Source organism: Alosa sapidissima, chromosome 1, assembly GCF_018492685.1.
Source record: "Alosa sapidissima isolate fAloSap1 chromosome 1, fAloSap1.pri, whole genome shotgun sequence".
Classification (NCBI taxonomy): Eukaryota; Metazoa; Chordata; class Actinopteri; order Clupeiformes; family Clupeidae; genus Alosa; species Alosa sapidissima.
In genome coordinates, this window is record NC_055957.1 from 52,847,190 (window position 1) to 52,872,374 (window position 25,185).

At 54.1% G+C, this 25,185-nt stretch overlaps 38 non-coding genes and 3 pseudogenes across 38 annotated transcripts; all 41 read left to right on the forward strand.

The window, feature by feature from the left end:
- The first annotated feature begins 1,191 nt into the window (after nucleotides 1-1,191).
- LOC121683757 lies at nucleotides 1,192-1,384 on the forward strand. The gene has a single exon (XR_006022899.1). It is a non-coding gene; the product is annotated as a U2 spliceosomal RNA (small nuclear RNA).
- Nucleotides 1,385-1,746: 362 nt separating this feature from the next.
- Nucleotides 1,747-1,860, forward strand: LOC121679803. Its single transcript, XR_006021435.1, has one exon. It is a non-coding gene; the product is annotated as a U5 spliceosomal RNA (small nuclear RNA).
- Nucleotides 1,861-4,047: 2,187 nt separating this feature from the next.
- On the forward strand, nucleotides 4,048-4,251 carry LOC121684277 (annotated as a pseudogene).
- A 362-nt stretch (nucleotides 4,252-4,613) lies between these two features.
- On the forward strand, nucleotides 4,614-4,727 carry LOC121679810. Its single transcript, XR_006021437.1, has one exon. It is a non-coding gene; the product is annotated as a U5 spliceosomal RNA (small nuclear RNA).
- A 155-nt stretch (nucleotides 4,728-4,882) lies between these two features.
- LOC121684128 lies at nucleotides 4,883-5,073 on the forward strand. The gene has a single exon (XR_006023038.1). It is a non-coding gene; the product is annotated as a U2 spliceosomal RNA (small nuclear RNA).
- Nucleotides 5,074-5,435: 362 nt separating this feature from the next.
- Nucleotides 5,436-5,549, forward strand: LOC121679816. The gene has a single exon (XR_006021438.1). It is a non-coding gene; the product is annotated as a U5 spliceosomal RNA (small nuclear RNA).
- Nucleotides 5,550-7,379: 1,830 nt separating this feature from the next.
- LOC121683758 lies at nucleotides 7,380-7,572 on the forward strand. The gene has a single exon (XR_006022900.1). It is a non-coding gene; the product is annotated as a U2 spliceosomal RNA (small nuclear RNA).
- Nucleotides 7,573-7,934: 362 nt separating this feature from the next.
- LOC121679822 lies at nucleotides 7,935-8,048 on the forward strand. Its single transcript, XR_006021439.1, has one exon. It is a non-coding gene; the product is annotated as a U5 spliceosomal RNA (small nuclear RNA).
- Nucleotides 8,049-8,203: 155 nt separating this feature from the next.
- Nucleotides 8,204-8,394, forward strand: LOC121684182. The gene has a single exon (XR_006023052.1). It is a non-coding gene; the product is annotated as a U2 spliceosomal RNA (small nuclear RNA).
- A 353-nt stretch (nucleotides 8,395-8,747) lies between these two features.
- LOC121679828 lies at nucleotides 8,748-8,861 on the forward strand. Its single transcript, XR_006021441.1, has one exon. It is a non-coding gene; the product is annotated as a U5 spliceosomal RNA (small nuclear RNA).
- Nucleotides 8,862-11,048: 2,187 nt separating this feature from the next.
- LOC121684281 lies at nucleotides 11,049-11,252 on the forward strand (annotated as a pseudogene).
- A 362-nt stretch (nucleotides 11,253-11,614) lies between these two features.
- Nucleotides 11,615-11,728, forward strand: LOC121679833. Its single transcript, XR_006021442.1, has one exon. It is a non-coding gene; the product is annotated as a U5 spliceosomal RNA (small nuclear RNA).
- Nucleotides 11,729-11,883: 155 nt separating this feature from the next.
- Nucleotides 11,884-12,074, forward strand: LOC121684232. The gene has a single exon (XR_006023077.1). It is a non-coding gene; the product is annotated as a U2 spliceosomal RNA (small nuclear RNA).
- A 350-nt stretch (nucleotides 12,075-12,424) lies between these two features.
- On the forward strand, nucleotides 12,425-12,538 carry LOC121679837. Its single transcript, XR_006021443.1, has one exon. It is a non-coding gene; the product is annotated as a U5 spliceosomal RNA (small nuclear RNA).
- Nucleotides 12,539-12,693: 155 nt separating this feature from the next.
- Nucleotides 12,694-12,884, forward strand: LOC121684297. The gene has a single exon (XR_006023097.1). It is a non-coding gene; the product is annotated as a U2 spliceosomal RNA (small nuclear RNA).
- A 362-nt stretch (nucleotides 12,885-13,246) lies between these two features.
- Nucleotides 13,247-13,360, forward strand: LOC121679843. The gene has a single exon (XR_006021444.1). It is a non-coding gene; the product is annotated as a U5 spliceosomal RNA (small nuclear RNA).
- A 155-nt stretch (nucleotides 13,361-13,515) lies between these two features.
- LOC121684363 lies at nucleotides 13,516-13,706 on the forward strand. The gene has a single exon (XR_006023117.1). It is a non-coding gene; the product is annotated as a U2 spliceosomal RNA (small nuclear RNA).
- A 362-nt stretch (nucleotides 13,707-14,068) lies between these two features.
- Nucleotides 14,069-14,182, forward strand: LOC121679847. Its single transcript, XR_006021445.1, has one exon. It is a non-coding gene; the product is annotated as a U5 spliceosomal RNA (small nuclear RNA).
- A 155-nt stretch (nucleotides 14,183-14,337) lies between these two features.
- LOC121684416 lies at nucleotides 14,338-14,528 on the forward strand. The gene has a single exon (XR_006023126.1). It is a non-coding gene; the product is annotated as a U2 spliceosomal RNA (small nuclear RNA).
- A 362-nt stretch (nucleotides 14,529-14,890) lies between these two features.
- LOC121679858 lies at nucleotides 14,891-15,004 on the forward strand. Its single transcript, XR_006021451.1, has one exon. It is a non-coding gene; the product is annotated as a U5 spliceosomal RNA (small nuclear RNA).
- A 155-nt stretch (nucleotides 15,005-15,159) lies between these two features.
- LOC121684467 lies at nucleotides 15,160-15,350 on the forward strand. The gene has a single exon (XR_006023142.1). It is a non-coding gene; the product is annotated as a U2 spliceosomal RNA (small nuclear RNA).
- Nucleotides 15,351-15,712: 362 nt separating this feature from the next.
- LOC121679863 lies at nucleotides 15,713-15,826 on the forward strand. The gene has a single exon (XR_006021452.1). It is a non-coding gene; the product is annotated as a U5 spliceosomal RNA (small nuclear RNA).
- Nucleotides 15,827-15,981: 155 nt separating this feature from the next.
- On the forward strand, nucleotides 15,982-16,172 carry LOC121684538. Its single transcript, XR_006023155.1, has one exon. It is a non-coding gene; the product is annotated as a U2 spliceosomal RNA (small nuclear RNA).
- A 362-nt stretch (nucleotides 16,173-16,534) lies between these two features.
- On the forward strand, nucleotides 16,535-16,648 carry LOC121679868. The gene has a single exon (XR_006021454.1). It is a non-coding gene; the product is annotated as a U5 spliceosomal RNA (small nuclear RNA).
- Nucleotides 16,649-16,803: 155 nt separating this feature from the next.
- LOC121684608 lies at nucleotides 16,804-16,994 on the forward strand. The gene has a single exon (XR_006023156.1). It is a non-coding gene; the product is annotated as a U2 spliceosomal RNA (small nuclear RNA).
- Nucleotides 16,995-17,356: 362 nt separating this feature from the next.
- LOC121679874 lies at nucleotides 17,357-17,470 on the forward strand. Its single transcript, XR_006021455.1, has one exon. It is a non-coding gene; the product is annotated as a U5 spliceosomal RNA (small nuclear RNA).
- A 155-nt stretch (nucleotides 17,471-17,625) lies between these two features.
- LOC121684668 lies at nucleotides 17,626-17,816 on the forward strand. The gene has a single exon (XR_006023166.1). It is a non-coding gene; the product is annotated as a U2 spliceosomal RNA (small nuclear RNA).
- A 354-nt stretch (nucleotides 17,817-18,170) lies between these two features.
- Nucleotides 18,171-18,284, forward strand: LOC121679879. Its single transcript, XR_006021456.1, has one exon. It is a non-coding gene; the product is annotated as a U5 spliceosomal RNA (small nuclear RNA).
- Nucleotides 18,285-18,439: 155 nt separating this feature from the next.
- Nucleotides 18,440-18,630, forward strand: LOC121684740. Its single transcript, XR_006023190.1, has one exon. It is a non-coding gene; the product is annotated as a U2 spliceosomal RNA (small nuclear RNA).
- A 361-nt stretch (nucleotides 18,631-18,991) lies between these two features.
- Nucleotides 18,992-19,105, forward strand: LOC121679887. The gene has a single exon (XR_006021457.1). It is a non-coding gene; the product is annotated as a U5 spliceosomal RNA (small nuclear RNA).
- A 155-nt stretch (nucleotides 19,106-19,260) lies between these two features.
- Nucleotides 19,261-19,327, forward strand: LOC121684682 (annotated as a pseudogene).
- Nucleotides 19,328-21,133: 1,806 nt separating this feature from the next.
- LOC121684020 lies at nucleotides 21,134-21,331 on the forward strand. The gene has a single exon (XR_006022996.1). It is a non-coding gene; the product is annotated as a U2 spliceosomal RNA (small nuclear RNA).
- Nucleotides 21,332-21,693: 362 nt separating this feature from the next.
- On the forward strand, nucleotides 21,694-21,807 carry LOC121679893. Its single transcript, XR_006021458.1, has one exon. It is a non-coding gene; the product is annotated as a U5 spliceosomal RNA (small nuclear RNA).
- A 155-nt stretch (nucleotides 21,808-21,962) lies between these two features.
- On the forward strand, nucleotides 21,963-22,153 carry LOC121679651. Its single transcript, XR_006021374.1, has one exon. It is a non-coding gene; the product is annotated as a U2 spliceosomal RNA (small nuclear RNA).
- Nucleotides 22,154-22,515: 362 nt separating this feature from the next.
- Nucleotides 22,516-22,629, forward strand: LOC121679897. The gene has a single exon (XR_006021459.1). It is a non-coding gene; the product is annotated as a U5 spliceosomal RNA (small nuclear RNA).
- Nucleotides 22,630-22,784: 155 nt separating this feature from the next.
- LOC121679711 lies at nucleotides 22,785-22,975 on the forward strand. Its single transcript, XR_006021397.1, has one exon. It is a non-coding gene; the product is annotated as a U2 spliceosomal RNA (small nuclear RNA).
- Nucleotides 22,976-23,337: 362 nt separating this feature from the next.
- Nucleotides 23,338-23,451, forward strand: LOC121679903. Its single transcript, XR_006021466.1, has one exon. It is a non-coding gene; the product is annotated as a U5 spliceosomal RNA (small nuclear RNA).
- Nucleotides 23,452-23,606: 155 nt separating this feature from the next.
- LOC121679757 lies at nucleotides 23,607-23,797 on the forward strand. Its single transcript, XR_006021414.1, has one exon. It is a non-coding gene; the product is annotated as a U2 spliceosomal RNA (small nuclear RNA).
- Nucleotides 23,798-24,159: 362 nt separating this feature from the next.
- On the forward strand, nucleotides 24,160-24,273 carry LOC121679905. The gene has a single exon (XR_006021485.1). It is a non-coding gene; the product is annotated as a U5 spliceosomal RNA (small nuclear RNA).
- A 155-nt stretch (nucleotides 24,274-24,428) lies between these two features.
- On the forward strand, nucleotides 24,429-24,619 carry LOC121679791. Its single transcript, XR_006021431.1, has one exon. It is a non-coding gene; the product is annotated as a U2 spliceosomal RNA (small nuclear RNA).
- Nucleotides 24,620-24,972: 353 nt separating this feature from the next.
- LOC121679913 lies at nucleotides 24,973-25,086 on the forward strand. The gene has a single exon (XR_006021487.1). It is a non-coding gene; the product is annotated as a U5 spliceosomal RNA (small nuclear RNA).
- The last annotated feature ends 99 nt before the right edge of the window (nucleotides 25,087-25,185 follow it).

Genomic DNA, 25,185 nt, shown 5'->3' on the forward strand with positions numbered 1-25,185 from the left:
AGGTACAGTGTGCGGTTTCGTACTTCTGGGGAGGGCCGCCAGCTGCGGCCTCCACATTTGTTTGCTCTGGGGACGGATCGCGGGAGGGTGTTTTTACCAGACTTGCCGACTGTTTGTTGGGGATGTGGGGAAGAGGGGCACTTGAGGAGTGAATGTGTTGCGCAGCGGTGTGTGCGTTGTGGGGTGGTGGGGCATGTGGTGAAGAACTGTGGGGAGAGAAGGGAGTGTTCTTTGTGTGGGGCCAAGGATCACCTCTTTCTGAAGTGCCCTAAGAGACAGAGCTATGCGGGAGCAGTTTTGGGGCTGTCTGGTGGTGGGGGGGTTTCTGTTTCCCCCGCAGGGGCTCCTCTGATGACTGGTGCGCTGGAGAGGAGGTCGACGGGTCCGGTGACGGCTGGTGTGAGCGGAGCGAAGGGAGCTGCAGTATCTGCTGGAGGAGCGGGAGCGGTGGCTGGTGCGAGTGGAGTGACGGGAGCTGCAGTATCTGCTGGAGGAGCTGGAGCGGGGCCGCATGGTGGCTGCCTGGTGGCTACGGCTACCGCTAGGCCGCATGGCAGCCAAGATGGCCGCCCAGAGGTCGGAGGGTCGGCGGGGTCGAAGGGCAGGCCGGGCGTGGCCACGGAGAGGGTCGGGGTGTCGAGCTGGGCGGAGGCAACAGCCTCCCAGGAAGAGGAGATGGCGGAGCTGGCGATGGTGTCTGGGAAGCGCCCCCTGGAGGGTGGAGGTCTGGCGGGTGCTCCGGTGCGGCGTCAGCGGCCGGGGGAGGGGGTGGCGGCCTTTGGACGCTCCCTGCCCCTGGTGGCTGAGTTGGGGACTACGGGCGAGTCGGCGGAGCTGGAGTTGGAGGAGTCGATGGATTCGGTGGAGTCGGTGACGGAGAGGCGGACCGCAGGACGGGGGAGTCGCCCCCCTCCTGAGCAGATTGCTGGATGGGATGTGGACAGTTTGAAGAGGACTATGGGCATGGATTAGTGGGTTACTGGTGGTGGGTTTGTGTAATTAACTGTGTAATAGTGATGTAAGGGGGTGGGTGGGTGGGTTTTGTGTTAGGGGGTTGCTTTTGGCTGGGCCTGCGCGCCCGAGTCGTTCTCAAAGGGGCATTTGTGCCCGTATGTTGCAGCCTTCTTTTTTCTCTTTTTCTTTTTCCCTGCTTTCTGAATTCTTCATGTTCTGGCTGTAACTATGCTTTGTATATTTTGATCTGGTATGAATAAACTTCAATACAAAAAAATCTGTTCTTATCAGTTTAATATCTGATACGTCCTCTACCCGAGGACCATATATTAATCTGATTTTTGGAACAGGGAGACGGAAGAGGGGCTTGCTCCGTCCGCTCCACGCATCGACCCGGTATTGCAGCGACTCCGGGAACGGTGCACATTCCTTTGACTGTGTAAGAAAAGAACCAACCCAGTGGAACTGACTGACTGACTGACTGACTGACTGACTGACTGACTGTGATGAAATCCTCCTTAGCAGAGCAGACGCAGCAGCAGGAGTCCTTGCCAGGTGTTTTGGCCAACCGCGCCACCTCCCTTTTCGGCCCCTTTTGGGTTTTCCCGCCCTTTTACTCTTTTTTTTTTTTTTTTTTTTTTTTTTTTTTTTTTTTTTTTTTTTTACACATTTAAATTTAAAGGGGATGTTGATACTGCAGTCTTGTTGCCACTGGGCAACGCCTTGGAGTCACCCTCACGTCCACGACCGGCGCCGTTCATGCTCTCCGTCCGGCGTGCCCTGTGGCAGCCATCGCTCGGGTTTCTCTTCATCTCGTACAAATCTTTCGCCTTTTACTAAAGATTTCCGTGGAGGGGAACTGCCCCGAGTTTACGGTATTTTTGGAAGCTCTGCTTCGGCGGAGCTGCACCTGCCTGTCCAAAGTCAAGCGTCGTGGTGTTTTGTTTTGCGGCGGCGGCGGCGGCGGCGGTCCGCTTTTGCTGGCCCCGCCTCCCCCCGTAACCATGTGAGCGCGGGGGGCGTCGCTAGAGGGGCCGCCGCACCCCGTGCAGTTGTGGGGTATCGCTTCTCGGCCTTTTGGCTAAGATCAAGTGGAGCACCTCGCGCACACGACGGGAAGGCGATGGGGACGTTGGGTCCATTACGTTTGAGGAACACGATCCGTTTTGTGGTTCCGGTGAGCAGAAGGAAGGACATGAAGAGAGAGTACTTTTCGGACAAGGTTTTGCTGGACATTTTGGATTTGGGAGTGCGGGAGGTTCTTTGCCTGCAGGAGTATCGGCCTCAAGGTACGTTTGATGTTACGTTTCGGACTGAAATGTTTTTTGAAATGGCTAAGAAGAGGATTACTGAGAAGTTGCATGTGGATTTACTGAAGGGTATGGGGCTTTTTTCGTCGGAGACTCATGTTTTTGTGCACATGTTTAACCCGTTTGTGTTGGAGGAGGACATTATTGCTTTTCTGAAGAGATACTGTGTGGATGTGCGGGAGGGTGCGAAAGTGACTGACTCGAGGGGTTTCTGGACGGGAAGGAGACGGTTTAAAGTTCGCTTTAAAGTTGGTGCTTCGCCTCCCCAGTCCTTCGCTTTGGGGCCAGACAGGGGTTACTTGTTTGTCCCTGGGAGGCCTGGGGGTTGCTGGAAGTGTGGGGAAGGTGGGCATGTTAGAGAGGACTGTAAAGTTACCAGGTGCCGCCATTGTGGCTCTACGGAGCACATGGCAGCGAAATGTTTGGCTCCGAGGACCTGCAGTCTTTGTGGGTCTTCGGAGCACCTGTTTAGAGCCTGCCCAGGTCGGAAGAGTGCTGCTGTGGGTCGTGAAGAGTCTGAGGGTCGAGGACCGACGGACGTGCGGTCGGCTGCTGGAGAGGAGTCCCCTATGCCCCCCGGGAGGACTCTTTCGAGGCTTGCTGATCCTTTGTCTGACGGTGGCCATGCGGTCGCTAAGATGGCGGCTAACGATGAGCAGGTGGTGAGCCATGTGGTAGCAAAGATGGTGGCTAGCAGCGAGCAGGTGGTGAGTGCACATGGAGCTGCTGCTGAGAGGCCCTCTGTTCCCACCCCGGAGGGTTCATCTCAGTTTGCAGCTCCCCAGGCTGTTAATGTTGTTAGTGTGCTTTCCCCTAGGCCTACAGCTGATTCCCCCCAGGCTGTGGCCGAGGACATGTGTTCTGGTGTTCCTGTGGCTTCTCCTGGGCCTCTGGCTGATCCCCCCCAGGCTGTGGCTGAGGAGACATGTTCTGATGTTGCTGTGGATAAGTCGGCGGGAGTGGTGTCACCTGGGTCGTGGGCTGATTGCCCCTTCGATGAGGAGGTGGTGATCACAGGAGTGGTGCCAGCTGCAGGGAAGCGCCCCCTGGAGGACAGCGGGTCGGAGGAGACTCCAGTGCGCCGCCGCAGGTCGTGCCCGACAGTGCAGGTGTTTGGCCAGGTCACCCCCCTGGAGGAAGAGGAGGGCGATGACGACAGCGAGGAGGAGATCGAGGTCGATGATGGCAGGCCCTGTGATGAGTTGGTGATCGGCTCGGATTTGCTTCTGGGCTGGGACGAGAAGAATTTGAAGCAGCTGACTGGCATGGTCGAGTCAAGTGGAAGAGACTGATGTGTGTTTACAAGGTCGACTGCGATGATATGGAGGCCGTGGGCGCCGAGGCCAGTTGTGCCGTGGTGGCTGGAGGCGGGGCCTCCCCGGATTTTCTTCTGGGGGGCGATGAGGACAATTTGAAGGCTACTACTCTTCTGGTGGAGCCTAGGAATGCGGACTCTTTGTTGTGATGTGTGTTTGGTGATGGGTATGTTCTTGTTGGTAGTTTTGTGAATGGGCTGATTAAAGTCAAGTGACGTGTTCTGGCCCTAGTACGCATGATTGTTTGATGATGGCTGTGCATTTCATTTGTTGGGGTTTTGTGGCTTTGGGTTGTCTGTATTGATGACTGTATGGTTTGGTTTGATGTTGTATGGTTTAGTCTGTATTGATGACTGTATGGTTTGGTTTGATGTTGTATGGTTTAGGGATGGTATAATTTTCTTTTGACGTCCGGTGGGCGTGTTTTTCTTTACTGGTGTTTTTCGGTCGTCCAGGGGGACGTATGTATGGTTTGACTCATGTCATGCAATAAACGAATAAAAAAAAAAAAAAAAAAATCTGTTCTTATCAGTTTAATATCTGATACGTCCTCTACCCGAGGACCATATATTAATCTGATTTTTGGAACAGGGAGACGGAAGAGGGGCTTGCTCCGTCCGCTCCACGCATCGACCCGGTATTGCAGCGACTCCGGGAACGGTGCACATTCCTTTGACTGTGTAAGAAAAGAACCAACCCAGTGGAACTGACTGACTGACTGACTGACTGACTGACTGACTGACTGTGATGAAATCCTCCTTAGCAGAGCAGACGCAGCAGCAGGAGTCCTTGCCAGGTGTTTTGGCCAACCGCGCCACCTCCCTTTTCGGCCCCTTTTGGGTTTTCCCGCCCTTTTACTCTTTTTTTTTTTTTTTTTTTTTTTTTTTTTTTTTTTTTTTTTTTTTACACATTTAAATTTAAAGGGGATGTTGATACTGCAGTCTTGTTGCCACTGGGCAACGCCTTGGAGTCACCCTCACGTCCACGACCGGCGCCGTTCATGCTCTCCGTCCGGCGTGCCCTGTGGCAGCCATCGCTCGGGTTTCTCTTCATCTCGTACAAATCTTTCGCCTTTTACTAAAGATTTCCGTGGAGGGGAACTGCCCCGAGTTTACGGTATTTTTGGAAGCTCTGCTTCGGCGGAGCTGCACCTGCCTGTCCAAAGTCAAGCGTCGTGGTGTTTTGTTTTGCGGCGGCGGCGGCGGCGGCGGTCCGCTTTTGCTGGCCCCGCCTCCCCCCGTAACCATGTGAGCGCGGGGGGCGTCGCTAGAGGGGCCGCCGCACCCCGTGCAGTTGTGGGGTATCGCTTCTCGGCCTTTTGGCTAAGATCAAGTGTAGTATCTGTTCTTATCAGTTTAATATCTGATACGTCCTCTACCCGAGGACCATATATTAATCTGATTTTTGGAACAGGGAGACGGAAGAGGGGCTTGCTCCGTCCGCTCCACGCATCGACCCGGTATTGCAGCGACTCCGGGAACGGTGCACATTCCTTTGACTGTGTAAGAAAAGAACCAACCCAGTGGAACTGACTGACTGACTGACTGACTGACTGACTGACTGACTGTGATGAAATCCTCCTTAGCAGAGCAGACGCAGCAGCAGGAGTCCTTGCCAGGTGTTTTGGCCAACCGCGCCACCTCCCTTTTCGGCCCCTTTTGGGTTTTCCCGCCCTTTTACTCTTTTTTTTTTTTTTTTTTTTTTTTTTTTTTTTTTTTTTTTTTTTTACACATTTAAATTTAAAGGGGATGTTGATACTGCAGTCTTGTTGCCACTGGGCAACGCCTTGGAGTCACCCTCACGTCCACGACCGGCGCCGTTCATGCTCTCCGTCCGGCGTGCCCTGTGGCAGCCATCGCTCGGGTTTCTCTTCATCTCGTACAAATCTTTCGCCTTTTACTAAAGATTTCCGTGGAGGGGAACTGCCCCGAGTTTACGGTATTTTTGGAAGCTCTGCTTCGGCGGAGCTGCACCTGCCTGTCCAAAGTCAAGCGTCGTGGTGTTTTGTTTTGCGGCGGCGGCGGCGGCGGCGGTCCGCTTTTGCTGGCCCCGCCTCCCCCCGTAACCATGTGAGCGCGGGGGGCGTCGCTAGAGGGGCCGCCGCACCCCGTGCAGTTGTGGGGTATCGCTTCTCGGCCTTTTGGCTAAGATCAAGTGTTCTTACACACGAGGATTATCCGAGGCAGCGATGTTGGACGAGATAGAGGCAACTAAGGGGATACCAAGGTATGCGATCCGCTACCTGATCCCGGAGACGAGGAGGGCAGAGCTGGATCGGGCTGGTTTCGGAGAGGTCATTCTCAAGGGCGTGTTGGGATTGTCGGGAGCGGACGTGCTCTGCCTGCAGGATTACCCGGCGGTGGGGCAGCACGACGTCACGTTTAAGACGGAGGAGGACCTGCGCGTGGCGTACGGGAAGGGGAAAGGAGATGCACGGATCGTGGGGATTAAGCGCGTGGTGTGGAGCGCAGCCAACGCGGTCGTGGTGCAGATGTTCAACCCGCACGTGTTGGAGCTGGATGTCCGGGGGTTCCTGAGCCGGTACTGCAGCTTGGTGTCAACGGGGCAGAAGGTCATGGACGGCAATGGATTTTGGACTGGAAAGTGGAGGTACAGTGTGCGGTTTCGTACTTCTGGGGAGGGCCGCCAGCTGCGGCCTCCACATTTGTTTGCTCTGGGGACGGATCGCGGGAGGGTGTTTTTACCAGACTTGCCGACTGTTTGTTGGGGATGTGGGGAAGAGGGGCACTTGAGGAGTGAATGTGTTGCGCAGCGGTGTGTGCGTTGTGGGGTGGTGGGGCATGTGGTGAAGAACTGTGGGGAGAGAAGGGAGTGTTCTTTGTGTGGGGCCAAGGATCACCTCTTTCTGAAGTGCCCTAAGAGACAGAGCTATGCGGGAGCAGTTTTGGGGCTGTCTGGTGGTGGGGGGGTTTCTGTTTCCCCCGCAGGGGCTCCTCTGATGACTGGTGCGCTGGAGAGGAGGTCGACGGGTCCGGTGACGGCTGGTGTGAGCGGAGCGAAGGGAGCTGCAGTATCTGCTGGAGGAGCGGGAGCGGTGGCTGGTGCGAGTGGAGTGACGGGAGCTGCAGTATCTGCTGGAGGAGCTGGAGCGGGGCCGCATGGTGGCTGCCTGGTGGCTACGGCTACCGCTAGGCCGCATGGCAGCCAAGATGGCCGCCCAGAGGTCGGAGGGTCGGCGGGGTCGAAGGGCAGGCCGGGCGTGGCCACGGAGAGGGTCGGGGTGTCGAGCTGGGCGGAGGCAACAGCCTCCCAGGAAGAGGAGATGGCGGAGCTGGCGATGGTGTCTGGGAAGCGCCCCCTGGAGGGTGGAGGTCTGGCGGGTGCTCCGGTGCGGCGTCAGCGGCCGGGGGAGGGGGTGGCGGCCTTTGGACGCTCCCTGCCCCTGGTGGCTGAGTTGGGGACTACGGGCGAGTCGGCGGAGCTGGAGTTGGAGGAGTCGATGGATTCGGTGGAGTCGGTGACGGAGAGGCGGACCGCAGGACGGGGGAGTCGCCCCCCTCCTGAGCAGATTGCTGGATGGGATGTGGACAGTTTGAAGAGGACTATGGGCATGGATTAGTGGGTTACTGGTGGTGGGTTTGTGTAATTAACTGTGTAATAGTGATGTAAGGGGGTGGGTGGGTGGGTTTTGTGTTAGGGGGTTGCTTTTGGCTGGGCCTGCGCGCCCGAGTCGTTCTCAAAGGGGCATTTGTGCCCGTATGTTGCAGCCTTCTTTTTTCTCTTTTTCTTTTTCCCTGCTTTCTGAATTCTTCATGTTCTGGCTGTAACTATGCTTTGTATATTTTGATCTGGTATGAATAAACTTCAATACAAAAAAATCTGTTCTTATCAGTTTAATATCTGATACGTCCTCTACCCGAGGACCATATATTAATCTGATTTTTGGAACAGGGAGACGGAAGAGGGGCTTGCTCCGTCCGCTCCACGCATCGACCCGGTATTGCAGCGACTCCGGGAACGGTGCACATTCCTTTGACTGTGTAAGAAAAGAACCAACCCAGTGGAACTGACTGACTGACTGACTGACTGACTGACTGACTGACTGTGATGAAATCCTCCTTAGCAGAGCAGACGCAGCAGCAGGAGTCCTTGCCAGGTGTTTTGGCCAACCGCGCCACCTCCCTTTTCGGCCCCTTTTGGGTTTTCCCGCCCTTTTACTCTTTTTTTTTTTTTTTTTTTTTTTTTTTTTTTTTTTTTTTTTTTTTACACATTTAAATTTAAAGGGGATGTTGATACTGCAGTCTTGTTGCCACTGGGCAACGCCTTGGAGTCACCCTCACGTCCACGACCGGCGCCGTTCATGCTCTCCGTCCGGCGTGCCCTGTGGCAGCCATCGCTCGGGTTTCTCTTCATCTCGTACAAATCTTTCGCCTTTTACTAAAGATTTCCGTGGAGGGGAACTGCCCCGAGTTTACGGTATTTTTGGAAGCTCTGCTTCGGCGGAGCTGCACCTGCCTGTCCAAAGTCAAGCGTCGTGGTGTTTTGTTTTGCGGCGGCGGCGGCGGCGGCGGTCCGCTTTTGCTGGCCCCGCCTCCCCCCGTAACCATGTGAGCGCGGGGGGCGTCGCTAGAGGGGCCGCCGCACCCCGTGCAGTTGTGGGGTATCGCTTCTCGGCCTTTTGGCTAAGATCAAGTGTAGTATCTGTTCTTATCAGTTTAATATCTGATACGTCCTCTACCCGAGGACCATATATTAATCTGATTTTTGGAACAGGGAGACGGAAGAGGGGCTTGCTCCGTCCGCTCCACGCATCGACCCGGTATTGCAGCGACTCCGGGAACGGTGCACATTCCTTTGACTGTGTAAGAAAAGAACCAACCCAGTGGAACTGACTGACTGACTGACTGACTGACTGACTGACTGACTGTGATGAAATCCTCCTTAGCAGAGCAGACGCAGCAGCAGGAGTCCTTGCCAGGTGTTTTGGCCAACCGCGCCACCTCCCTTTTCGGCCCCTTTTGGGTTTTCCCGCCCTTTTACTCTTTTTTTTTTTTTTTTTTTTTTTTTTTTTTTTTTTTACACATTTAAATTTAAAGGGGATGTTGATACTGCAGTCTTGTTGCCACTGGGCAACGCCTTGGAGTCACCCTCACGTCCACGACCGGCGCCGTTCATGCTCTCCGTCCGGCGTGCCCTGTGGCAGCCATCGCTCGGGTTTCTCTTCATCTCGTACAAATCTTTCGCCTTTTACTAAAGATTTCCGTGGAGGGGAACTGCCCCGAGTTTACGGTATTTTTGGAAGCTCTGCTTCGGCGGAGCTGCACCTGCCTGTCCAAAGTCAAGCGTCGTGGTGTTTTGTTTTGCGGCGGCGGCGGCGGCGGCGGTCCGCTTTTGCTGGCCCCGCCTCCCCCCGTAACCATGTGAGCGCGGGGGGCGTCGCTAGAGGGGCCGCCGCACCCCGTGCAGTTGTGGGGTATCGCTTCTCGGCCTTTTGGCTAAGATCAAGTGGAGCACCTCGCGCACACGACGGGAAGGCGATGGGGACGTTGGGTCCATTACGTTTGAGGAACACGATCCGTTTTGTGGTTCCGGTGAGCAGAAGGAAGGACATGAAGAGAGAGTACTTTTCGGACAAGGTTTTGCTGGACATTTTGGATTTGGGAGTGCGGGAGGTTCTTTGCCTGCAGGAGTATCGGCCTCAAGGTACGTTTGATGTTACGTTTCGGACTGAAATGTTTTTTGAAATGGCTAAGAAGAGGATTACTGAGAAGTTGCATGTGGATTTACTGAAGGGTATGGGGCTTTTTTCGTCGGAGACTCATGTTTTTGTGCACATGTTTAACCCGTTTGTGTTGGAGGAGGACATTATTGCTTTTCTGAAGAGATACTGTGTGGATGTGCGGGAGGGTGCGAAAGTGACTGACTCGAGGGGTTTCTGGACGGGAAGGAGACGGTTTAAAGTTCGCTTTAAAGTTGGTGCTTCGCCTCCCCAGTCCTTCGCTTTGGGGCCAGACAGGGGTTACTTGTTTGTCCCTGGGAGGCCTGGGGGTTGCTGGAAGTGTGGGGAAGGTGGGCATGTTAGAGAGGACTGTAAAGTTACCAGGTGCCGCCATTGTGGCTCTACGGAGCACATGGCAGCGAAATGTTTGGCTCCGAGGACCTGCAGTCTTTGTGGGTCTTCGGAGCACCTGTTTAGAGCCTGCCCAGGTCGGAAGAGTGCTGCTGTGGGTCGTGAAGAGTCTGAGGGTCGAGGACCGACGGACGTGCGGTCGGCTGCTGGAGAGGAGTCCCCTATGCCCCCCGGGAGGACTCTTTCGAGGCTTGCTGATCCTTTGTCTGACGGTGGCCATGCGGTCGCTAAGATGGCGGCTAACGATGAGCAGGTGGTGAGCCATGTGGTAGCAAAGATGGTGGCTAGCAGCGAGCAGGTGGTGAGTGCACATGGAGCTGCTGCTGAGAGGCCCTCTGTTCCCACCCCGGAGGGTTCATCTCAGTTTGCAGCTCCCCAGGCTGTTAATGTTGTTAGTGTGCTTTCCCCTAGGCCTACAGCTGATTCCCCCCAGGCTGTGGCCGAGGACATGTGTTCTGGTGTTCCTGTGGCTTCTCCTGGGCCTCTGGCTGATCCCCCCCAGGCTGTGGCTGAGGAGACATGTTCTGATGTTGCTGTGGATAAGTCGGCGGGAGTGGTGTCACCTGGGTCGTGGGCTGATTGCCCCTTCGATGAGGAGGTGGTGATCACAGGAGTGGTGCCAGCTGCAGGGAAGCGCCCCCTGGAGGACAGCGGGTCGGAGGAGACTCCAGTGCGCCGCCGCAGGTCGTGCCCGACAGTGCAGGTGTTTGGCCAGGTCACCCCCCTGGAGGAAGAGGAGGGCGATGACGACAGCGAGGAGGAGATCGAGGTCGATGATGGCAGGCCCTGTGATGAGTTGGTGATCGGCTCGGATTTGCTTCTGGGCTGGGACGAGAAGAATTTGAAGCAGCTGACTGGCATGGTCGAGTCAAGTGGAAGAGACTGATGTGTGTTTACAAGGTCGACTGCGATGATATGGAGGCCGTGGGCGCCGAGGCCAGTTGTGCCGTGGTGGCTGGAGGCGGGGCCTCCCCGGATTTTCTTCTGGGGGGCGATGAGGACAATTTGAAGGCTACTACTCTTCTGGTGGAGCCTAGGAATGCGGACTCTTTGTTGTGATGTGTGTTTGGTGATGGGTATGTTCTTGTTGGTAGTTTTGTGAATGGGCTGATTAAAGTCAAGTGACGTGTTCTGGCCCTAGTACGCATGATTGTTTGATGATGGCTGTGCATTTCATTTGTTGGGGTTTTGTGGCTTTGGGTTGTCTGTATTGATGACTGTATGGTTTGGTTTGATGTTGTATGGTTTAGTCTGTATTGATGACTGTATGGTTTGGTTTGATGTTGTATGGTTTAGGGATGGTATAATTTTCTTTTGACGTCCGGTGGGCGTGTTTTTCTTTACTGGTGTTTTTCGGTCGTCCAGGGGGACGTATGTATGGTTTGACTCATGTCATGCAATAAACGAATAAAAAAAAAAAAAAAAAAATCTGTTCTTATCAGTTTAATATCTGATACGTCCTCTACCCGAGGACCATATATTAATCTGATTTTTGGAACAGGGAGACGGAAGAGGGGCTTGCTCCGTCCGCTCCACGCATCGACCCGGTATTGCAGCGACTCCGGGAACGGTGCACATTCCTTTGACTGTGTAAGAAAAGAACCAACCCAGTGGAACTGACTGACTGACTGACTGACTGACTGACTGACTGACTGTGATGAAATCCTCCTTAGCAGAGCAGACGCAGCAGCAGGAGTCCTTGCCAGGTGTTTTGGCCAACCGCGCCACCTCCCTTTTCGGCCCCTTTTGGGTTTTCCCGCCCTTTTACTCTTTTTTTTTTTTTTTTTTTTTTTTTTTTTTTTTTTTTTTTTTTTTACACATTTAAATTTAAAGGGGATGTTGATACTGCAGTCTTGTTGCCACTGGGCAACGCCTTGGAGTCACCCTCACGTCCACGACCGGCGCCGTTCATGCTCTCCGTCCGGCGTGCCCTGTGGCAGCCATCGCTCGGGTTTCTCTTCATCTCGTACAAATCTTTCGCCTTTTACTAAAGATTTCCGTGGAGGGGAACTGCCCCGAGTTTACGGTATTTTTGGAAGCTCTGCTTCGGCGGAGCTGCACCTGCCTGTCCAAAGTCAAGCGTCGTGGTGTTTTGTTTTGCGGCGGCGGCGGCGGCGGCGGTCCGCTTTTGCTGGCCCCGCCTCCCCCCGTAACCATGTGAGCGCGGGGGGCGTCGCTAGAGGGGCCGCCGCACCCCGTGCAGTTGTGGGGTATCGCTTCTCGGCCTTTTGGCTAAGATCAAGTGTAGTATCTGTTCTTATCAGTTTAATATCTGATACGTCCTCTACCCGAGGACCATATATTAATCTGATTTTTGGAACAGGGAGACGGAAGAGGGGCTTGCTCCGTCCGCTCCACGCATCGACCCGGTATTGCAGCGACTCCGGGAACGGTGCACATTCCTTTGACTGTGTAAGAAAAGAACCAACCCAGTGGAACTGACTGACTGACTGACTGACTGACTGACTGACTGACTGTGATGAAATCCTCCTTAGCAGAGCAGACGCAGCAGCAGGAGTCCTTGCCAGGTGTTTTGGCCAACCGCGCCACCTCCCTTTTCGGCCCCTTTTGGGTTTTCCCGCCCTTTTACTCTTTTTTTTTTTTTTTTTTTTTTTTTTTTTTTTTACACATTTAAATTTAAAGGGGATGTTGATACTGCAGTCTTGTTGCCACTGGGCAACGCCTTGGAGTCACCCTCACGTCCACGACCGGCGCCGTTCATGCTCTCCGTCCGGCGTGCCCTGTGGCAGCCATCGCTCGGGTTTCTCTTCATCTCGTACAAATCTTTCGCCTTTTACTAAAGATTTCCGTGGAGGGGAACTGCCCCGAGTTTACGGTATTTTTGGAAGCTCTGCTTCGGCGGAGCTGCACCTGCCTGTCCAAAGTCAAGCGTCGTGGTGTTTTGTTTTGCGGCGGCGGCGGCGGCGGCGGTCCGCTTTTGCTGGCCCCGCCTCCCCCCGTAACCATGTGAGCGCGGGGGGCGTCGCTAGAGGGGCCGCCGCACCCCGTGCAGTTGTGGGGTATCGCTTCTCGGCCTTTTGGCTAAGATCAAGTGTAGTATCTGTTCTTATCAGTTTAATATCTGATACGTCCTCTACCCGAGGACCATATATTAATCTGATTTTTGGAACAGGGAGACGGAAGAGGGGCTTGCTCCGTCCGCTCCACGCATCGACCCGGTATTGCAGCGACTCCGGGAACGGTGCACATTCCTTTGACTGTGTAAGAAAAGAACCAACCCAGTGGAACTGACTGACTGACTGACTGACTGACTGACTGACTGACTGTGATGAAATCCTCCTTAGCAGAGCAGACGCAGCAGCAGGAGTCCTTGCCAGGTGTTTTGGCCAACCGCGCCACCTCCCTTTTCGGCCCCTTTTGGGTTTTCCCGCCCTTTTACTCTTTTTTTTTTTTTTTTTTTTTTTTTTTTTTTTTTTTTTTTTTTTTACACATTTAAATTTAAAGGGGATGTTGATACTGCAGTCTTGTTGCCACTGGGCAACGCCTTGGAGTCACCCTCACGTCCACGACCGGCGCCGTTCATGCTCTCCGTCCGGCGTGCCCTGTGGCAGCCATCGCTCGGGTTTCTCTTCATCTCGTACAAATCTTTCGCCTTTTACTAAAGATTTCCGTGGAGGGGAACTGCCCCGAGTTTACGGTATTTTTGGAAGCTCTGCTTCGGCGGAGCTGCACCTGCCTGTCCAAAGTCAAGCGTCGTGGTGTTTTGTTTTGCGGCGGCGGCGGCGGCGGCGGTCCGCTTTTGCTGGCCCCGCCTCCCCCCGTAACCATGTGAGCGCGGGGGGCGTCGCTAGAGGGGCCGCCGCACCCCGTGCAGTTGTGGGGTATCGCTTCTCGGCCTTTTGGCTAAGATCAAGTGTAGTATCTGTTCTTATCAGTTTAATATCTGATACGTCCTCTACCCGAGGACCATATATTAATCTGATTTTTGGAACAGGGAGACGGAAGAGGGGCTTGCTCCGTCCGCTCCACGCATCGACCCGGTATTGCAGCGACTCCGGGAACGGTGCACATTCCTTTGACTGTGTAAGAAAAGAACCAACCCAGTGGAACTGACTGACTGACTGACTGACTGACTGACTGACTGACTGTGATGAAATCCTCCTTAGCAGAGCAGACGCAGCAGCAGGAGTCCTTGCCAGGTGTTTTGGCCAACCGCGCCACCTCCCTTTTCGGCCCCTTTTGGGTTTTCCCGCCCTTTTACTCTTTTTTTTTTTTTTTTTTTTTTTTTTTTTTTTTTTTTTTTTTTTTACACATTTAAATTTAAAGGGGATGTTGATACTGCAGTCTTGTTGCCACTGGGCAACGCCTTGGAGTCACCCTCACGTCCACGACCGGCGCCGTTCATGCTCTCCGTCCGGCGTGCCCTGTGGCAGCCATCGCTCGGGTTTCTCTTCATCTCGTACAAATCTTTCGCCTTTTACTAAAGATTTCCGTGGAGGGGAACTGCCCCGAGTTTACGGTATTTTTGGAAGCTCTGCTTCGGCGGAGCTGCACCTGCCTGTCCAAAGTCAAGCGTCGTGGTGTTTTGTTTTGCGGCGGCGGCGGCGGCGGCGGTCCGCTTTTGCTGGCCCCGCCTCCCCCCGTAACCATGTGAGCGCGGGGGGCGTCGCTAGAGGGGCCGCCGCACCCCGTGCAGTTGTGGGGTATCGCTTCTCGGCCTTTTGGCTAAGATCAAGTGTAGTATCTGTTCTTATCAGTTTAATATCTGATACGTCCTCTACCCGAGGACCATATATTAATCTGATTTTTGGAACAGGGAGACGGAAGAGGGGCTTGCTCCGTCCGCTCCACGCATCGACCCGGTATTGCAGCGACTCCGGGAACGGTGCACATTCCTTTGACTGTGTAAGAAAAGAACCAACCCAGTGGAACTGACTGACTGACTGACTGACTGACTGACTGACTGACTGTGATGAAATCCTCCTTAGCAGAGCAGACGCAGCAGCAGGAGTCCTTGCCAGGTGTTTTGGCCAACCGCGCCACCTCCCTTTTCGGCCCCTTTTGGGTTTTCCCGCCCTTTTACTCTTTTTTTTTTTTTTTTTTTTTTTTTTTTTTTTTTTTTTTTTTTTTACACATTTAAATTTAAAGGGGATGTTGATACTGCAGTCTTGTTGCCACTGGGCAACGCCTTGGAGTCACCCTCACGTCCACGACCGGCGCCGTTCATGCTCTCCGTCCGGCGTGCCCTGTGGCAGCCATCGCTCGGGTTTCTCTTCATCTCGTACAAATCTTTCGCCTTTTACTAAAGATTTCCGTGGAGGGGAACTGCCCCGAGTTTACGGTATTTTTGGAAGCTCTGCTTCGGCGGAGCTGCACCTGCCTGTCCAAAGTCAAGCGTCGTGGTGTTTTGTTTTGCGGCGGCGGCGGCGGCGGCGGTCCGCTTTTGCTGGCCCCGCCTCCCCCCGTAACCATGTGAGCGCGGGGGGCGTCGCTAGAGGGGCCGCCGCACCCCGTGCAGTTGTGGGGTATCGCTTCTCGGCCTTTTGGCTAAGATCAAGTGTAGTATCTGTTCTTATCAGTTTAATATCTGATACGTCCTCTACCCGAGGACCATATATTAATCTGATTTTTGGAACAGGGAGACGGAAGAGGGGCTTGCTCCGTCCGCTCCACGCATCGACCCGGTATTGCAGCGACTCCGGGAACGGTGCACATTCCTTTGACTGTGTAAGAAAAGAACCAACCCAGTGGAACTGACTGACTGACTGACTGACTGACTGACTGACTGACTGTGATGAAATCCTCCTTAGCAGAGCAGACGCAGCAGCAGGAGTCCTTGCCAGGTGTTTTGGCCAACCGCGCCACCTCCCTTTTCGGCCCCTTTTGGGTTTTCCCGCCCTTTTACTCTTTTTTTTTTTTTTTTTTTTTTTTTTTTTTTTTTTTTTTTTTTTTACACATTTAAATTTAAAGGGGATGTTGATACTGCAGTCTTGTTGCCACTGGGCAACGCCTTGGAGTCACCCTCACGTCCACGACCGGCGCCGTTCATGCTCTCCGTCCGGCGTGCCCTGTGGCAGCCATCGCTCGGGTTTCTCTTCATCTCGTACAAATCTTTCGCCTTTTACTAAAGATTTCCGTGGAGGGGAACTGCCCCGAGTTTACGGTATTTTTGGAAGCTCTGCTTCGGCGGAGCTGCACCTGCCTGTCCAAAGTCAAGCGTCGTGGTGTTTTGTTTTGCGGCGGCGGCGGCGGCGGCGGTCCGCTTTTGCTGGCCCCGCCTCCCCCCGTAACCATGTGAGCGCGGGGGGCGTCGCTAGAGGGGCCGCCGCACCCCGTGCAGTTGTGGGGTATCGCTTCTCGGCCTTTTGGCTAAGATCAAGTGTAGTATCTGTTCTTATCAGTTTAATATCTGATACGTCCTCTACCCGAGGACCATATATTAATCTGATTTTTGGAACAGGGAGACGGAAGAGGGGCTTGCTCCGTCCGCTCCACGCATCGACCCGGTATTGCAGCGACTCCGGGAACGGTGCACATTCCTTTGACTGTGTAAGAAAAGAACCAACCCAGTGGAACTGACTGACTGACTGACTGACTGACTGACTGACTGACTGTGATGAAATCCTCCTTAGCAGAGCAGACGCAGCAGCAGGAGTCCTTGCCAGGTGTTTTGGCCAACCGCGCCACCTCCCTTTTCGGCCCCTTTTGGGTTTTCCCGCCCTTTTACTCTTTTTTTTTTTTTTTTTTTTTTTTTTTTTTTTTTTTTTTTTTTTTACACATTTAAATTTAAAGGGGATGTTGATACTGCAGTCTTGTTGCCACTGGGCAACGCCTTGGAGTCACCCTCACGTCCACGACCGGCGCCGTTCATGCTCTCCGTCCGGCGTGCCCTGTGGCAGCCATCGCTCGGGTTTCTCTTCATCTCGTACAAATCTTTCGCCTTTTACTAAAGATTTCCGTGGAGGGGAACTGCCCCGAGTTTACGGTATTTTTGGAAGCTCTGCTTCGGCGGAGCTGCACCTGCCTGTCCAAAGTCAAGCGTCGTGGTGTTTTGTTTTGCGGCGGCGGCGGCGGCGGCGGTCCGCTTTTGCTGGCCCCGCCTCCCCCCGTAACCATGTGAGCGCGGGGGGCGTCGCTAGAGGGGCCGCCGCACCCCGTGCAGTTGTGGGGTATCGCTTCTCGGCCTTTTGGCTAAGATCAAGTGTAGTATCTGTTCTTATCAGTTTAATATCTGATACGTCCTCTACCCGAGGACCATATATTAATCTGATTTTTGGAACAGGGAGACGGAAGAGGGGCTTGCTCCGTCCGCTCCACGCATCGACCCGGTATTGCAGCGACTCCGGGAACGGTGCACATTCCTTTGACTGTGTAAGAAAAGAACCAACCCAGTGGAACTGACTGACTGACTGACTGACTGACTGACTGACTGACTGTGATGAAATCCTCCTTAGCAGAGCAGACGCAGCAGCAGGAGTCCTTGCCAGGTGTTTTGGCCAACCGCGCCACCTCCCTTTTCGGCCCCTTTTGGGTTTTCCCGCCCTTTTACTCTTTTTTTTTTTTTTTTTTTTTTTTTTTTTTTTTTTTTTTTTTTTTACACATTTAAATTTAAAGGGGATGTTGATACTGCAGTCTTGTTGCCACTGGGCAACGCCTTGGAGTCACCCTCACGTCCACGACCGGCGCCGTTCATGCTCTCCGTCCGGCGTGCCCTGTGGCAGCCATCGCTCGGGTTTCTCTTCATCTCGTACAAATCTTTCGCCTTTTACTAAAGATTTCCGTGGAGGGGAACTGCCCCGAGTTTACGGTATTTTTGGAAGCTCTGCTTCGGCGGAGCTGCACCTGCCTGTCCAAAGTCAAGCGTCGTGGTGTTTTGTTTTGCGGCGGCGGCGGCGGCGGCGGTCCGCTTTTGCTGGCCCCGCCTCCCCCCGTAACCATGTGAGCGCGGGGGGCGTCGCTAGAGGGGCCGCCGCACCCCGTGCAGTTGTGGGGTATCGCTTCTCGGCCTTTTGGCTAAGATCAAGTGTAGTATCTGTTCTTATCAGTTTAATATCTGATACGTCCTCTACCCGAGGACCATATATTAATCTGATTTTTGGAACAGGGAGACGGAAGAGGGGCTTGCTCCGTCCGCTCCACGCATCGACCCGGTATTGCAGCGACTCCGGGAACGGTGCACATTCCTTTGACTGTGTAAGAAAAGAACCAACCCAGTGGAACTGACTGACTGACTGACTGACTGACTGACTGTGATGAAATCCTCCTTAGCAGAGCAGACGCAGCAGCAGGAGTCCTTGCCAGGTGTTTTGGCCAACCGCGCCACCTCCCTTTTCGGCCCCTTTTGGGTTTTCCCGCCCTTTTACTCTTTTTTTTTTTTTTTTTTTTTTTTTTTTTTTTTTTTTTTTTTTTTACACATTTAAATTTAAAGGGGATGTTGATACTGCAGTCTTGTTGCCACTGGGCAACGCCTTGGAGTCACCCTCACGTCCACGACCGGCGCCGTTCATGCTCTCCGTCCGGCGTGCCCTGTGGCAGCCATCGCTCGGGTTTCTCTTCATCTCGTACAAATCTTTCGCCTTTTACTAAAGATTTCCGTGGAGGGGAACTGCCCCGAGTTTACGGTATTTTTGGAAGCTCTGCTTCGGCGGAGCTGCACCTGCCTGTCCAAAGTCAAGCGTCGTGGTGTTTTGTTTTGCGGCGGCGGCGGCGGCGGCGGTCCGCTTTTGCTGGCCCCGCCTCCCCCCGTAACCATGTGAGCGCGGGGGGCGTCGCTAGAGGGGCCGCCGCACCCCGTGCAGTTGTGGGGTATCGCTTCTCGGCCTTTTGGCTAAGATCAAGTGTAGTATCTGTTCTTATCAGTTTAATATCTGATACGTCCTCTACCCGAGGACCATATATTAATCTGATTTTTGGAACAGGGAGACGGAAGAGGGGCTTGCTCCGTCCGCTCCACGCATCGACCCGGTATTGCAGCGACTCCGGGAACGGTGCACATTCCTTTGACTGTGTAAGAAAAGAACCAACCCAGTGGAACTGACTGACTGACTGACTGACTGACTGACTGACTGACTGTGATGAAATCCTCCTTAGCAGAGCAGACGCAGCAGCAGGAGTCCTTGCCAGGTGTTTTGGCCAACCGCGCCACCTCCCTTTTCGGCCCCTTTTGGGTTTTCCCGCCCTTTTACTCTTTTTTTTTTTTTTTTTTTTTTTTTTTTTTTTTTTTTTTTTTTTACACATTTAAATTTAAAGGGGATGTTGATACTGCAGTCTTGTTGCCACTGGGCAACGCCTTGGAGTCACCCTCACGTCCACGACCGGCGCCGTTCATGCTCTCCGTCCGGCGTGCCCTGTGGCAGCCATCGCTCGGGTTTCTCTTCATCTCGTACAAATCTTTCGCCTTTTACTAAAGATTTCCGTGGAGGGGAACTGCCCCGAGTTTACGGTATTTTTGGAAGCTCTGCTTCGGCGGAGCTGCACCTGCCTGTCCAAAGTCAAGCGTCGTGGTGTTTTGTTTTGCGGCGGCGGCGGCGGCGGCGGTCCGCTTTTGCTGGCCCCGCCTCCCCCCGTAACCATGTGAGCGCGGGGGGCGTCGCTAGAGGGGCCGCCGCACCCCGTGCAGTTGTGGGGTATCGCTTCTCGGCCTTTTGGCTAAGATCAAGTGTAGTATCTGTTCTTACACACGAGGATTACCCGAGGCGGCGATGGCGGACAAGTGGGCCGAGGTGAAGGGGATACCGAGGCAGGCTATCCGGTACCTGATCCCGGAGGCGAGGAGGGCAGAGTTGGACCGGGCGGGATTTGGAGAGGTTATTCTCAAGGGTGTGCTGGGATTATCGGGAGCTGAGGTGCTGTGTCTGCAGGACTACCCGGCGGTGGGGTGGTATGATGTCACCTTCAGGACGGAGGAGGACCTGCGCGTTGCCTACGGGAAGGGGAATGGTGACGAACGGGTCAGAGGGATCAGGCGCATGGAGTGGAACTCGGTCAACACGGTGGTGGTGCAGGTGTTTAACCCGCACGTGTTGGTGCAGGACGTGCAGGGGTTCCTGTTCCGGTATTGCAGCGTGGTGTCACAAGGGGAGAAGATCGTGGATGCCAATGGATTTTGGACTGGAAAGTGGAGGTACAGTGTGCGTTTTCGTATCTCTGCGGAGGGTCGCCAGCTGCGGCCCCCGCATTTGTTTGCTCTGGGGACGGATCGTGGGAGGGTGTTTTTACCAGACTTGCCGACTGTTTGTTGGGGATGTGGGGAAGAGGGGCACTTGAGGAGTGAATGTGTTGCGCAGCGGTGTGTGCGTTGTGGGGTGGTGGGGCATGTGGTGAAGGACTGTGGGGAGAGAAGGGAGTGTTCATTGTGTGGGGCCAAGGATCACCTCTTTCTGAGGTGCCCTAAGAGACAGAGCTATGCGGGAGCGGTTTTGGGGCTATCTGGTGGTGGGGGGGTTTCTGCTTCCCCCGCAGGGGCTCCTCTGATGACTGGTGCGCTGGAGAGGAGGCCGACGGGACCGGTGACGGCTGGTGCGAGCGGAGTGAAGGGAGCTGCAGTATCTGCTGGAGGAGCGGGAGCGGTGGCTGGTGCGAGTGGAGTGACGGGAGCTGCAGTATCGGCTGGAGGAGCTGGAGCGGGACCGCATGGTGGCTGCCTGGTGGCTACGGCTACCGCTAGGCCGCATGGCAGCCAAGATGGCCGCCCAGAGGTCGGAGGGTCGGCGGGGTCGAAGGGCAGGCCGGGCGTGGCCACGGAGAGGGTCGGGGCGTCGAGCTGGGCGGAGGCAACAGCCTCCCAGGAAGAGGAGATGGCGGAGTTGGCGATGGTGTCTGGGAAGCGCCCCCTGGAGGGTGGAGGTCCGGCGAGTGCTCCGGTGCGGCGTCAGCGGCCGGGGGAGGGGGTGGCGGCCTTCGGACGCTCCCTGCCCCTGGTGGCTGAGATGGGGACTACGGGCGAGTCGGAGGAGCTGGAGTTGGAGGAGTCGATGGATTCGGTGGAGTCGGTGACGGAGAGGCGGACCGCAGGACGGGGGAGTCGCCCCCCTCCTGCGCAGATTGCTGGATGGGACGTGGACAGTTTGAAGCGGACTATGGGCATGGACTAGTGGGGAAGTGCATGTTGGGTGGTTTTGGGGGGAGGATTAAAGATGGAGTTGAGGTTGGGGGAGCGTTTGGTTGATGGGGTTGAGTGTATAATGCCCATGTTTGTAGGGAGTTTTGTTTATCTGTGTGGGAATTGGGGGGGGGGTTTGTGTGTGTCTTGACATGTTGTTTGTTGTTTTTGGCGGGGCCTGTGTGCCCGAGCTCATGTATGTACCTGGTTCCTTGGGGCCTGCGTGCCCATTTTACCACAGCCTCTAGTCTAGTCTTCACTTCTTTCAGTATCTTTTGTGTGTTATATGTATCTTCTGTGTGTTTGTTTTTCAAGGCTGGTGGGACCTCTGTGCCGCATAGGACCAGCACCCTCTGTGGTGGTGGCATGGCACGCCAAGTGTCTTCCTATGTGGTCTGTTATGGCTTATGTGAATAATAAAAAAAAAAAAAAAAAAAAAAAAAAATCTGTTCTTATCAGTTTAATATCTGATACGTCCTCTACCCGAGGACCATATATTAATCTGATTTTTGGAACAGGGAGACGGAAGAGGGGCTTGCTCCGTCCGCTCCACGCATCGACCCGGTATTGCAGCGACTCCGGGAACGGTGCACATTCCTTTGACTGTGTAAGAAAAGAACCAACCCAGTGGAACTGACTGACTGACTGACTGACTGACTGACTGACTGACTGTGATGAAATCCTCCTTAGCAGAGCAGACGCAGCAGCAGGAGTCCTTGCCAGGTGTTTTGGCCAACCGCGCCACCTCCCTTTTCGGCCCCTTTTGGGTTTTCCCGCCCTTTTACTCTTTTTTTTTTTTTTTTTTTTTTTTTTTTTTTTTTTTTTTTTTTTTACACATTTAAATTTAAAGGGGATGTTGATACTGCAGTCTTGTTGCCACTGGGCAACGCCTTGGAGTCACCCTCACGTCCACGACCGGCGCCGTTCATGCTCTCCGTCCGGCGTGCCCTGTGGCAGCCATCGCTCGGGTTTCTCTTCATCTCGTACAAATCTTTCGCCTTTTACTAAAGATTTCCGTGGAGGGGAACTGCCCCGAGTTTACGGTATTTTTGGAAGCTCTGCTTCGGCGGAGCTGCACCTGCCTGTCCAAAGTCAAGCGTCGTGGTGTTTTGTTTTGCGGCGGCGGCGGCGGCGGCGGTCCGCTTTTGCTGGCCCCGCCTCCCCCCGTAACCATGTGAGCGCGGGGGGCGTCGCTAGAGGGGCCGCCGCACCCCGTGCAGTTGTGGGGTATCGCTTCTCGGCCTTTTGGCTAAGATCAAGTGTAGTATCTGTTCTTATCAGTTTAATATCTGATACGTCCTCTACCCGAGGACCATATATTAATCTGATTTTTGGAACAGGGAGACGGAAGAGGGGCTTGCTCCGTCCGCTCCACGCATCGACCCGGTATTGCAGCGACTCCGGGAACGGTGCACATTCCTTTGACTGTGTAAGAAAAGAACCAACCCAGTGGAACTGACTGACTGACTGACTGACTGACTGACTGACTGACTGTGATGAAATCCTCCTTAGCAGAGCAGACGCAGCAGCAGGAGTCCTTGCCAGGTGTTTTGGCCAACCGCGCCACCTCCCTTTTCGGCCCCTTTTGGGTTTTCCCGCCCTTTTACTCTTTTTTTTTTTTTTTTTTTTTTTTTTTTTTTTTTTTTTTTTTTTTACACATTTAAATTTAAAGGGGATGTTGATACTGCAGTCTTGTTGCCACTGGGCAACGCCTTGGAGTCACCCTCACGTCCACGACCGGCGCCGTTCATGCTCTCCGTCCGGCGTGCCCTGTGGCAGCCATCGCTCGGGTTTCTCTTCATCTCGTACAAATCTTTCGCCTTTTACTAAAGATTTCCGTGGAGGGGAACTGCCCCGAGTTTACGGTATTTTTGGAAGCTCTGCTTCGGCGGAGCTGCACCTGCCTGTCCAAAGTCAAGCGTCGTGGTGTTTTGTTTTGCGGCGGCGGCGGCGGCGGCGGTCCGCTTTTGCTGGCCCCGCCTCCCCCCGTAACCATGTGAGCGCGGGGGGCGTCGCTAGAGGGGCCGCCGCACCCCGTGCAGTTGTGGGGTATCGCTTCTCGGCCTTTTGGCTAAGATCAAGTGTAGTATCTGTTCTTATCAGTTTAATATCTGATACGTCCTCTACCCGAGGACCATATATTAATCTGATTTTTGGAACAGGGAGACGGAAGAGGGGCTTGCTCCGTCCGCTCCACGCATCGACCCGGTATTGCAGCGACTCCGGGAACGGTGCACATTCCTTTGACTGTGTAAGAAAAGAACCAACCCAGTGGAACTGACTGACTGACTGACTGACTGACTGACTGACTGACTGTGATGAAATCCTCCTTAGCAGAGCAGACGCAGCAGCAGGAGTCCTTGCCAGGTGTTTTGGCCAACCGCGCCACCTCCCTTTTCGGCCCCTTTTGGGTTTTCCCGCCCTTTTACTCTTTTTTTTTTTTTTTTTTTTTTTTTTTTTTTTTTTTTTTTTTTTTACACATTTAAATTTAAAGGGGATGTTGATACTGCAGTCTTGTTGCCACTGGGCAACGCCTTGGAGTCACCCTCACGTCCACGACCGGCGCCGTTCATGCTCTCCGTCCGGCGTGCCCTGTGGCAGCCATCGCTCGGGTTTCTCTTCATCTCGTACAAATCTTTCGCCTTTTACTAAAGATTTCCGTGGAGGGGAACTGCCCCGAGTTTACGGTATTTTTGGAAGCTCTGCTTCGGCGGAGCTGCACCTGCCTGTCCAAAGTCAAGCGTCGTGGTGTTTTGTTTTGCGGCGGCGGCGGCGGCGGCGGTCCGCTTTTGCTGGCCCCGCCTCCCCCCGTAACCATGTGAGCGCGGGGGGCGTCGCTAGAGGGGCCGCCGCACCCCGTGCAGTTGTGGGGTATCGCTTCTCGGCCTTTTGGCTAAGATCAAGTGTAGTATCTGTTCTTATCAGTTTAATATCTGATACGTCCTCTACCCGAGGACCATATATTAATCTGATTTTTGGAACAGGGAGACGGAAGAGGGGCTTGCTCCGTCCGCTCCACGCATCGACCCGGTATTGCAGCGACTCCGGGAACGGTGCACATTCCTTTGACTGTGTAAGAAAAGAACCAACCCAGTGGAACTGACTGACTGACTGACTGACTGACTGACTGACTGACTGTGATGAAATCCTCCTTAGCAGAGCAGACGCAGCAGCAGGAGTCCTTGCCAGGTGTTTTGGCCAACCGCGCCACCTCCCTTTTCGGCCCCTTTTGGGTTTTCCCGCCCTTTTACTCTTTTTTTTTTTTTTTTTTTTTTTTTTTTTTTTTTTTTTTTTTTTTACACATTTAAATTTAAAGGGGATGTTGATACTGCAGTCTTGTTGCCACTGGGCAACGCCTTGGAGTCACCCTCACGTCCACGACCGGCGCCGTTCATGCTCTCCGTCCGGCGTGCCCTGTGGCAGCCATCGCTCGGGTTTCTCTTCATCTCGTACAAATCTTTCGCCTTTTACTAAAGATTTCCGTGGAGGGGAACTGCCCCGAGTTTACGGTATTTTTGGAAGCTCTGCTTCGGCGGAGCTGCACCTGCCTGTCCAAAGTCAAGCGTCGTGGTGTTTTGTTTTGCGGCGGCGGCGGCGGCGGCGGTCCGCTTTTGCTGGCCCCGCCTCCCCCCGTAACCATGTGAGCGCGGGGGGCGTCGCTAGAGGGGCCGCCGCACCCCGTGCAGTTGTGGGGTATCGCTTCTCGGCCTTTTGGCTAAGATCAAGTGTAGTATCTGTTCTTATCAGTTTAATATCTGATACGTCCTCTACCCGAGGACCATATATTAATCTGATTTTTGGAACAGGGAGACGGAAGAGGGGCTTGCTCCGTCCGCTCCACGCATCGACCCGGTATTGCAGCGACTCCGGGAACGGTGCACATTCCTTTGACTGTGTAAGAAAAGAACCAACCCAGTGGAACTGACTGACTGACTGACTGACTGACTGACTGTGATGAAATCCTCCTTAGCAGAGCAGACGCAGCAGCAGGAGTCCTTGCCAGGTGTTTTGGCCAACCGCGCCACCTCCCTTTTCGGCCCCTTTTGGGTTTTCCCGCCCTTTTACTCTTTTTTTTTTTTTTTTTTTTTTTTTTTTTTTTTTTTTTTTTTTTACACATTTAAATTTAAAGGGGATGTTGATACTGCAGTCTTGTTGCCACTGGGCAACGCCTTGGAGTCACCCTCACGTCCACGACCGGCGCCGTTCATGCTCTCCGTCCGGCGTGCCCTGTGGCAGCCATCGCTCGGGTTTCTCTTCATCTCGTACAAATCTTTCGCCTTTTACTAAAGATTTCCGTGGAGGGGAACTGCCCCGAGTTTACGGTATTTTTGGAAGCTCTGCTTCGGCGGAGCTGCACCTGCCTGTCCAAAGTCAAGCGTCGTGGTGTTTTGTTTTGCGGCGGCGGCGGCGGCGGCGGTCCGCTTTTGCTGGCCCCGCCTCCCCCCGTAACCA